Source organism: Chinchilla lanigera, unplaced genomic scaffold (genome assembly GCF_000276665.1).
Source record: "Chinchilla lanigera isolate Chin_1 unplaced genomic scaffold, ChiLan1.0 scaffold00016, whole genome shotgun sequence".
Classification (NCBI taxonomy): domain Eukaryota; kingdom Metazoa; phylum Chordata; class Mammalia; order Rodentia; family Chinchillidae; genus Chinchilla; species Chinchilla lanigera.
The window spans coordinates 29,787,456-29,795,802 of record NW_004955417.1 but is presented as its reverse complement, the minus strand read 5'-3'; the positions used below and the strand labels follow the sequence as shown (position 1 = coordinate 29,795,802).

Genomic DNA, 8,347 nt, shown 5'->3' with positions numbered 1-8,347 from the left:
GCGGAGGGCGCCCGCGCTGAGACAGTCCTAGAACCGCCGCGACTGCCGCCTAACCCTGACCTACGCACTGCAGGGCGTTTTCGGGCGAGCTGGGCGTCTTGCGACTGACTATTCTGTGATGAGCATAGCCGAGGAGCCTTTTAAGTTTTTTCAGACCAGATTAAAATTTCGCTTTTACGTCCAACCTGAGCAGAAACCCGCAGTGCTTCTGTCTCCTTCGAGCTCCTCGAGGGCCAGAGCTGCTGCAGAGAGGCGTGCGGTCGGGACGACCGCGCCGCTGCGGGCTCCGAGGGTTCCGAGGGGCGCGGGCCGCGCGGGGTGCTCCGGAGCCCTCTGCGCACAGTCGGCGGCTCCGCGTGCCCCCGGGGGAGCGCTGTCGCAGCCTGCAGCCGGCCGGGTTCATCACCAAAGCCGGCCCGGAGAACCGCGGGCCGGGAGAACGGACGCGCGGTTTCCTTCCCTCTGCAGGCTGCGCGGGCTGCGCGGGGGTCCTGCCTGCCCCGAGGCCCCCCGCGCGCACCTCTGCCCCTCCGCTTTCACGCCTGTGCCTCGCAGCCTTACTGGTGCCCTGTTCCGTTCCCTCGCCCTCCACCAAAGCTCCTTCCCTTTCCCTCACCTGTGCAGTCACAGGAGGCCGTCACTCTTAAAAACAGAAATTTCCTTATATACCACATCTGCATCTGCAAGCTTCCTTTTGCCTCATTTTAAAAGCAGCTTTACTGCTATATAAGGCACACACCGTAAAATTCACCCGCTAGTGTACACAGTTGTGAAACCAACAATCATTCACACCATCAGAAGAAGAAACCTGCTTGTAGACATTTCAGCCTTCGTTCTCGCAGCCTAGACAGCCCTAAGCGACCTTCTGCCTATGGATTTGCCTTTATAGACTTTTCCTACTAGTGCAGTCCTACAGGGTTGGGTCTTTGGGGTCTGGCTTCTCTCACTTAACGTAATTTTCTTTCTTAGGACTCCCATACTGTAGCCTGTAATGGTACCTCATTTTTCCTGCCAAATACTGTTCCGTTGATGTGTCGCATTTATTCATTCATTAGTTGGTAGACTATTATTTCTGTTTCACACTTGCTCTTAGCCAAAAGGCTGAGAAGCAATGAACTGTTACAGTTTTATGGATGTTAGGAAAAATATTACGAGGATCTATGTAGCTAAGATGTTTTGTTGACATGTTTCACAAGTGTATATACATAGGAGTATTACAGTGGCATTTACCAAATCTACAGATTCAATAATTCCCTATTAAAAGGGCAGCTGCTTTTGCAAATACAGAAAACCTCATCCTCTTGCAAGGAGCAATTTTATTTTTGTAACAGGGTCTCACTAAATGACCTCGCTGTCTCAGCTGGGCCCAAACTGGGGATCCTTCTGCTTCTGCCTTTCAGAGTTATTTTTATGCAAAAAAGAATAATCTATTACTTAAAAAACCCAGAAGTATGTCACCAAAAACATTGATTTGTGATTTTTTTTTTTCTGGTACTGGGAATCGAACTCACAACGTTGTGCTTGCCAGGCAGGCGCTGTGCCGCTAAGCTAAATCCCCAGCCCGATTTGTGATTTTTATATTCATAGATTAAGTTGTTCCTTTTGAGAGAGAGCTATTCTGCTTAGTCCTGGTTAACATTCTCTCCTCAAGCTCTTTGTTCCTTCCCCAGCTCCCAGGCCTCAGTCATGCTTTGCATCAAGCTCTCTAAACTCGGTCTCCACTCCTTATCTGTGAAGATGCCGTCGGAGAGCTCATCTATTAATAACTACTTCCTGGCATGCTTCCTGGCTCAGTGAAACTGTTAGCGGTAGCTGGCAACCTTGTATTCATTACTTTTTGAAAATATCTTTTAATGCCAATGAAATTACTGGATCTTAGGGGGGACATGTGATTTAAACTGGAAGCACAACTACTATATAGCATCTTAAGAAAACAGGGAGACATGGGTCTGGGAGCAGCATACATCTGCAAGTCTTTAAACAGAATGGCATTATTCTCATTAAAAGACCTTTAACTCATAAAAGAACCATCAGAACCTAAAAGAGCAGAATGAAATAATAGTTTATCAAGATAATCACGTTATATCCACCTGGCTACTATTTTATGAGATAGAGATGTCAGCGTCAGCACTCAAATCTGGTGAGATGACTGATAGAATCAGTAAAGCACACACTGTCAAAGAGGTGTTGGAATGTTAAGAAACAACAGAATCACTATGCAGTCAGTACACACAGAGCTGTCAGGAAGCCTAAGGCCTGGCGGTAGATGGCCAGATGGGTCACCTTCAACTTTAAGTCTTTCTTTAAAGCCAGAGAACTTTTCCATTGACAGGATTACAACAAAGTCCCTTTTGTGTGTCAACACTACCACAGAGAGGGGAAGCATGTGGATTTGTATGTAACCAAGATTACAGCACTGAAGAACATATGATGCAGGTTTAACACAGTCTCTCCAGAGTGGGAAGAAACCCGATACTGATTTAACTACGTATCGGTTCACCAGAGCATCCCCGGGGCAGCGCCTTTGTAACACACTGACTGTGCCAAGTGTCACTCTGGCAGGTGGCATTTCAACCAGCTGGTTTTCATGTTGAATAAGCTTGATACAAGTGTCGTTTTTATATTCCCTGTTATCTTATAAAAATTAATGAAAAATATGCAATTTTTGGTCATCCAGCATTTAAATAATTGGACTGGTGAGTGATAAAAAACTAATGCCCCCCCAGAAGATGCCAAACCTGGATAGTATCACTACAAACCCTGATAAACATCAGGTAATTTCTTTCAGTTCTGAAAAGTGTCTAAAAATTCTTAACTCCCCCACTGCATAGCCAAACAGGAACCCAGCAATACCAACATTAAGGATTGTAATTAAAACTTAGGTTGCAATAACTCACATCAACTTGCCTTAGAATTATTTCAGCACTATTTTTATATCCCATTGAAGGTAGTAATTACAACTATATAATTACAGCCCAAAATACCCATACCTGGAAGGTGGCCGGATCTGGCTCTGAGATCAGTTTCCCTCAGTTCAGGGAGCAGACACCATGCAGTATCACTCTGCGTGCCTGAAGTTGGGAGAATTCCACAAAGCCCTGAAAGTCTACAGGAACCGTGAGAAATCCGCAAGAGAGGCGGCTACCTTTTGAGGTCCAACATGCTCATTCCTGTCCACCTTAGGTTCTATTTCTGCCTGTCCTTGCAGAGAGAATATGTCTCCTCAGATAGGACTGCTTTCCTGGCCTTAGGGTGATTGTACTCCTCCAGGCCTTCCCTTTCCACCTTGCTTCTACTCCCTTTACACTGTATAATAAGCCTCCCGGGTTGTGAATTTTGATACCAATTATTTTTCATCCAGAAACCTGATGAGAGGAACATTTGTAGTGTAATAAAAGCTTCAGAATTTTTAGGTTAGCATTATTAAAAAAATTTTTGTCTTTGATTTGTATTTTCCTTGAGATCATAGAAAAATGGAATGGAAAAATGTAAAAGAAAGGGCAAAATAATTTAAGGAGAATCTGTCCCTACTTATGGGACACTTTTATTGCAGAATACAAGTCTCTGGCTTCAACTTGTACCTAGTAATTAGGTTGTTTGAAACTGCTCTCTCCTGTGGGAGGGAATATGAGCCGAGGGTTGTATCGATAGGAGCAAAAGGAAGCACGACCATAAAGACAGCCCGTCTCTTAGGGGCATGCTGGTGGCATTACCACCTCTTACTCAGTAGCACATTTGTTTCAGCCATGGTGCACGGCAGCAAACTCTGTACGTGCTGAGCACAGTTTAGAAGGGAGGAGGGCCTGTTCTTCCCAAAGTGTGCAGAGATTCTGGCTTCCGCACTTTCCCAAATCAAGTGCTGCTTAGGAGAGGTGCTAATGAGGTTGGTGAGTCAGCCAAAGGCAGTTGCAGAAAGGACGAGAGAGCAGAATCTGGACAGGTCCTCTTGAAATGATCCAGCACCAGCTGGACAGCTTTTTTAAAAAAGAATCCTGCAAGCATCACTCTCTCCTGGTGCTGATCTACTCTTCAATCTCAGCCTTCCCAGGAAACAGCAGACACAGCAGTATAACCATATTCAAAACCCCAGGCCCTGCTGCCCTCAGGGGAAGCTTGAGGATTTCCAGCCACCTCCCCATAGAGAATGGGGAGGGCATGCCGGCCCCCTTCTACGCACTCCGGTAGGCTCAGGGAGCTAGACAGCCCACAGCATCAACAGCCTTTCTGAACAACAGCACAAGGACCAGCTGGCAGCCGCTTCACCTACCCTCCTAGTTTTCTAGCAGTCAGGAAGGAAGGGGTGGGGACGAGATTCCTAAAATACATGGACAAATTGACAACAGCATCTTTAGGCCCTCTGATGTAGCTGGTCCTGCTAACTTACTGCATGATAGAGATGCACATGGATTTGTGCTTGCTCATTAAATATCCATCAGGTGGGAGAGTGAAACTTCCCTCCTCCAGTTTGCCTCCTCTTAAATCCTTCCCTCACCACAGACCAGAAAACCTTAAACCCACAGATCTGCTCACTGCCTTGCCTTTGCTTTAAAAACCCACTGTGTTCACAGCAGTACTTCCTGTCAGTAATGAGGATCTGTTGTGGAAATTTCTTCCTTTTTATGAAATGCAAATTCTCCAACTATACCCAGAGATCTTGATTCAAGGCTTGCAGGGTGAGGGAGGACTCAGGAAGCTGCACTTTTCACTTAGGACTTCAGTTTGAGATGTGCTACTTTACAGTGCTTCCAAGCTCTCTTGCATATTAATTCATGGCAGTGCCATCCTGATCTCCTAAAGTAGGTATGAATTAGTTCTCCCATGCACCACGCAGAAGTCACATACATGTTTCCCATACAAGTGGCAAAGAACAGCCAGTGTTTTCTTCTCCAGATGTTCTGGGCCATGGGATGGATGCCAATGCAGGAGCCTCCCCCAGCCTGACCCCCCAAGGAACATGTGGACTGGGGGCTCTGCCCCTGACCTCAGGCAGACAAGTAATATGGGCAAGAAATACATCCACAAATAAAGTCCCTGAGGTTTGGGGGTTCATTTGGGACTGTGACATAAACCTGATTTACTCTGAATGACACGAGGTTTTACAAATGTTTGGATTACATTTTTTACCGTAAGTCCATCTGATTTATGTTGTCAGGTTAATACATTTATTTTTCAGGCATTTCCTACCATTTCTATATTCTGAAGAATATTGTGAGATAGTAAAGCTGTTTTTTATCTTTTATGTATGTGAGTAAGGATCTTTTTGGTATAATAAAACCAGAAACAAACTCATAAATAACCAAAGCAAAATGGGTAGAATGGCAAGGCACTAAAGCTGAAAAGAATCCATAATTCACCTCAGTGTAACAGTTTGCATTAGCCCAATTCAATAAGTATCTTCAAAATCAAAAGGTATAAATTTGAACTTGTAAAACACATCTATGCTCATAAAGTGCCATGTTACAAATTAAGCTCATCTAAAACTACATTAGAAAAAAAGTGCATTGCTGTTAGACCTATGGAGAAAAATATCTTAATTCAGATTGGCAGTGCCAAAGAACAAACTCAGGACTTCCTGCATTCTAGGCAAGAGTCCACCTCTGAGCTACGTACATTTCCAGTCCAGAGTCTATTCTCTATCCTATGATGCCCTTAACAAATTAGCAGCAACTGTAACTGTTAAAGCTGAAGGAGGCCTTGGTGCTGTCCGATTGAGCCTCTCATTTGTATAGATTAAGTCACCAAAGCCCAAGGAAGTACAGGGAATCTCTGGAAGTCACATAGTGGGATAAGAGCAGAGCCAGAACTCAGGCCTTCCCAGTGGAAGCAAAACTCCTCTCCCTCTTTTACTCAAGCAATTAGTTGTTACGCTTCTAACTCACCCAAACATTTTAGAAAGTGGCTTGATCAATGACCCACACAGGGCTTTCTAACTGTGAAGTCTAGATCAGACTCTAGATTGAGATTTAGCTTCATTACATCAGAAGCAGGAGCAAATAGTGTCTGTTTCAGAGCTCGTCTGACTGTGGAAGGATGTGACTCACATACGGTGTTTGGCCCACTGTTTCACCTTGAGTGAACAAATACAGACTTATTGCCTTTGGATCTGAGCCTGTTATTCTAGACCTGGGAGTAGCAGGCAGTGGCCCATGAAGCAGATGTGAGCTGCTACCTGCTTTTGTAAATTTGGCTTTACTGGATCATAGTCATACCTTTCTGTTTATGTACAGCACTGTCTATGGCTGCTTTGGGGCTGTGACAGGGACCTTGGTCTGAGCAGCCTAAAATACCATGGAGTAAACTTCATGGCTTTTATCAGAAAAATTCTACTGACATTCTAGACTGATGGAACTGTTCTGGAACTACACTTGAATCTTTCATCCATAGTGTCACTCATTGTCCCTTCTTACTGTGCCAGTTGCAAATTGGCCTTATTCAAGTTATCCACAAAAATATTTCATGAGACACAGGCAAGGAGAGCCTGGTACCATGCAAGAGAAAACCTTTAAGGTGGGAAATGATTTCTGCTCATTAGACACGTTCATCCACAGAAGAATGAAATCACTGCATGGTACTGTTTCCCGGCTCTCAGTTACCAACAATGCCATGTATTTGTTAAAGGGCTTTCTAATACACAGAAGATGATGAGATACAGACCACAGATGTTCACCATCTTCCCTTCCCAAGTAACTTCAAGCCTATACTCTTTCTGTACACTTCAACTCCATTTCAACCCTATTTCACTTTTCTAAATTGGCTATTCATCTAGTGGTTTTCTTGAAGATCTTCCACCAACTAGGCAGAGAACGTTCAGTTGTCACCAAATCAGATTCTTCTTCCTGGGAACACAGGAACACTATGTTTTTCAGCTATCTTTTTGGTCAAGTATGTCCAAAAGACTGGTGTCTTCCAAATGGAAAGGTTGCAAAAGTGCTGGGTACAATTCCCAAGCCCAGCCCCAAAGAGCTCTCATCAGTGACCCTCCTCGCTTTTTTCCTTCTCCTAGCCTTGTAGCGTATGAGCATAGTGGCCTGCAAAGCAGTGTGTCCAAGACGCTGGGCCTCTAAGATAGAAAGAACTTGGATTCCTGACTCTACTTAAGAGGAAAACCATTCACCGAGCAGAAATTCCAATTTTAGATTTAAACAAAACATAAACTTTTGGTGTATCTAAGCCCTTTTGTATATCTTGTGGAGCTTATTACTGGATAAAGTATACTTTTCATAAGTACAGTATGATTCCTGTAAGATCATAACCAAGGTTTCTGTGATGACATATGAAAATATCCAGGTATCGCAATTTTCTAGACCAAGAGCTTTCAATTCACATGAAGCAGGTGTGTCTTTCACCATATCCACAACTGCCTTAGTCCACAAGTTTACAATTCATAATATTATGTACTGCTTAGTTCATTCCTCTTAATGGGGAAAAACAAGTACAATTGTCATGGAGCTTATCTGCTTTTCAATACTTAAATAGCTAATGAAGATAGCAGCCTTTTTTTTCTTTTTTTGTACCAGAAATCAAACTCAAGACTTTGCGCTTGCCAGGAAGGCAGTGTACCGCTGAGTTATCTCCCTGGCCCTTGTTTGCTGGAGAGATAATAATAATCTGTGAAACAACATGCAACTTCCTCAAAAGAGAGCCTTCCTTATTCTTGTTCTTTTCTCCTTCCTTCACCCCAGGACTTCTCATTTCACAGAATGAATGATCCTAGGTAACTAGCTTGGTTCTTCCGCATGCCCAAGACCACACTCTGTAACGTGGTCTTTTGAACTCTTTTTTCATAGTTTCATGGCTCTTTTTTTGGCCCTGGTGATATTCCCTTTCTGCTATTGTTTCTTTTAAGAGCTAAGCTGAGGAAATATCTCTTCAGACCATATTGGTTTCCTTCCATTTTTCTGTCTCATTTAGGCTATTCCTGACTCTTTTGCCCAATCTTGAATATCTTAGGTGCTACCATTTCTCATGCAGGCCCTAGTTCTAGTCTTTAAGATTAGGTTTAACTATCTTACAGATTTACTATCTACTTCTCTGTACTGTCATTCAATGCAGACAGGTACTCTCGTCACTGTTGAGAACTGGCCTGGAACACAGTAGGCACCCAAATATTATATTTGTTGAATGAATGAAAGAAGAAATCCTATCCATTCCTTTCCTAGATCTGATGCCAACACACTTTTCTGCCACCCAAGAATCAGATGAAGTTACGCTAAGCTTATTCCATCTCTTCATTCTTACAGTATCAGTTACTATACTGATACTGTTCTCTCCGAGGATGGTTTTCAGCCTTGAGTACATATTTAGGTCACCTTTCAAACTGTCTAGAATTCCAGTATTCATACCACAT

General features: G+C 43.6%; 1 protein-coding gene across 4 annotated transcripts in view; it reads right to left on the bottom strand.

Annotated features, from left to right (window-relative positions):
* The window catches only part of Oxr1 (oxidation resistance 1), a 269,080-nt gene that overhangs the window by 79,239 nt on the left and 181,494 nt on the right, over nucleotides 1-8,347 (bottom strand). The gene's annotated exons all lie outside the window — the stretch shown is intronic.